This window comes from Penaeus monodon, chromosome 17 (assembly GCF_015228065.2).
Source record: "Penaeus monodon isolate SGIC_2016 chromosome 17, NSTDA_Pmon_1, whole genome shotgun sequence".
Taxonomy (NCBI): Eukaryota; Metazoa; Arthropoda; class Malacostraca; order Decapoda; family Penaeidae; genus Penaeus; species Penaeus monodon.
In genome coordinates this window covers 34,117,110-34,119,609 of record NC_051402.1, presented here as the reverse complement: position 1 = coordinate 34,119,609, position 2,500 = coordinate 34,117,110, and the positions used below count along the sequence as shown (strand labels likewise).

Here is a 2,500-nt window from a genome sequence, read left to right as displayed (position 1 = left end):
TTACATATCACGAGTCGAAAGATTTTTTCTATTTATGTCATAAATCATACCTGATCAGTTACTCCTCCCCCTCCCCCTACTTCAGCTCCACCCCTTCCCCCAATTTTAGCAGGTATGACGCCCCTGGTAGAATATGCTTGTAAAAATGCTATACTGGTCAAGTAATTTCTATACTTGATCAAATTAACGGCGTATGATTTAATCGAATAAACATTCAGGTACTAACTATACAAAACTCCTACAAAAGCCGGATGTGTGAGGACTAAGCACGATTTATATGTAGAAAAGAAACTGATTTGAATACATCCTAGAAAGGTAATTCAGTCTTTGTTTCCGGTGAAAAGGAGGAAAAGCAAATACATACGTTTTTTCCTCTTTTTAATTTATTTATTGCAAGTGATACAAAGTTTAAAGCCCCCCCCCCCCCGGTAGTATACAGCACCGATATGGCACAACTCAGGCCGTGTACAGAGCACTCCCCGCCTACACTGAGACTATGTCCCTGGTAAAACACCGTCGCTCTACCGTCCCCTGACTACGATACAAGCTAATGCCGTATTCAGCTCAGTCCTACCCCGGTGCAACGTATGTATGAAGCAGCACATTCCCAAATGTATGTTCTTGGTTTTTCATGTGTTCATAAATTTTTTTTATTTATTTTTGAGGCCAATGTTCAATTGCCATGACTTTCAGGCTCTTTAAATATGTGCGTGGGAAGTAGAAAGAACGGGAAGGTAAGTGTCTCTGTGTACGACCGCGCCATTCGGCTCTGGGTTACCCTCCGCATAAATCACCTGGGCATCACGCCATGGTTGTGCTCGGGCACGAAGACCTTCCCCGTAACTCTTTCTTGGGCTGTATCTCGAACTAATCTGGATATAACTGTATTCACCACTAAGCTTCTGATAATCTTTTGGGCCGGAGTACCCAGTGGTGCCAAACAAGACTGCCCTGCGTGGTCTTTGACTCAAAGCTGCCTGTCCTTAGTTTAGATGGACTTATCGCGCCTTAATATGTACGTATGTTATGGTATGACTTATCTTCTTGTCAGATGAAACTTGAGTTCCTGATGATGTGGGTATGATGCTAGATAAGATTAAGTGATATTTGATAACATTATCGGTTGGAAACAAGTACGAGATGTGGTCGCGATAAGAGAGATCCTGCTGAGGAAGCAGAGCTTGCAGGTGACAGTGAGGTAGGTCGCGCTGAGGATGAAGGTGATGAGAGTGGCGCTGGCGGTAAGGACAGGCGGAGGTGAGGGTGGCAGCGACGCCGTGAGGGTAGGTGGAGGCAAGGGCGTAGTTGTGCCCCTGACTCAGTGTGTGACAGAGGTGGCGGCAGTAGAGAGAACGACGCGAGGTTGGCGGGTGAGTTAGCGGAGAAGGCACTGTGACCTGCGCTCGCGATCGGCGCTCAGTTCCATTGCTGTGATTATTACGTAATTATAACTAAATATCGTTGCCGACCTTGAACCCCGATGCGCCACTTTCGTATAATGGCACCCTCTCCTTATCTCATGATTGGTCGAATAACTTTGTATTTTGAATCTAAAATATTTATTTTCTGGTCCAAATAGGTACTACCGTTGAAGATAGAATGATACAGCCATAACAAACCAGATACACTTGTATCTATAGTAATATCATTAGCCAAAAGTTAATATTTATATTTTGTTATCAGACTGACAACAAGTTTATCAACAATGGATTATCATCCTTTCTGAAAGAGAATAAAAACTAGCTTAAGATCCATCTATGTCAACAAGCGAGACAAACATGCTATTATGCGTTGCCTCCGTTGTGGGTCTCGGGAGGACCCATATGCCGCTTCGTCATCGTGAGACTGTCCTCTTGCGCCCCTTCCCCTTACCTGCCTTTCTCTCTCTTCCTTTCTCTTCCTTCTCGTCCTCGTTTGACCTCTTATCGCATATAATATCAGCCAGTTTATTTTCTATGTCTAAAAGTTCGTATGGAGCTCGTTATTACTCGGGTCGGAGAAGTTACACAGAAAGAAAAAGCTGAAAAGAAACTGTTTACAAAAATCCGCACGCATGTTCGAGGGTCATGCCGTACTCAGGCGCTGTTCCTAAGGAGATCGGGGAATATAGGCCTAAGTTCCTCTGTACTTTGGGACGATCAACGAGCTTTATTTTCGAAAATGTTATTTGGGCTTTGCGAAGTCAGCTTAATCGGCGTTCATTCGCTTTTAACTATTTAATTTTTGTTACTCCATTTTGTAATTGTCTTACAAACTTCATATTAGTCATATATATTTATATATATATATATATATATATATATATATATATATATATATATATATATATATATATATATACATATATACACACATATATATGAAACACACGGATACCATATGTGAGTGTGTGTAAAGACATATGCACACACACACACACGCACACACACACACACACACACACACACACACACACACACACACACATACACACACACACACACACACACACACACACACA

At 42.2% G+C, this 2,500-nt stretch overlaps 1 protein-coding gene across 7 annotated transcripts in view; it reads left to right on the top strand.

The window, feature by feature from the left end:
- Positions 1–565: 565 nt before the first annotated feature.
- The window catches only part of LOC119583682, a 20,290-nt gene continuing 18,355 nt past the window's right edge, over positions 566–2,500 (top strand). The window contains exon 1 of one of the 7 annotated variants that reach the window (XM_037932306.1): positions 566–585. The gene's annotated coding sequence lies outside the window, so the exon portion shown is untranslated. The other 6 variants (XM_037932295.1, XM_037932300.1, XM_037932294.1 and 3 more) reach the window with 6 other exon arrangements.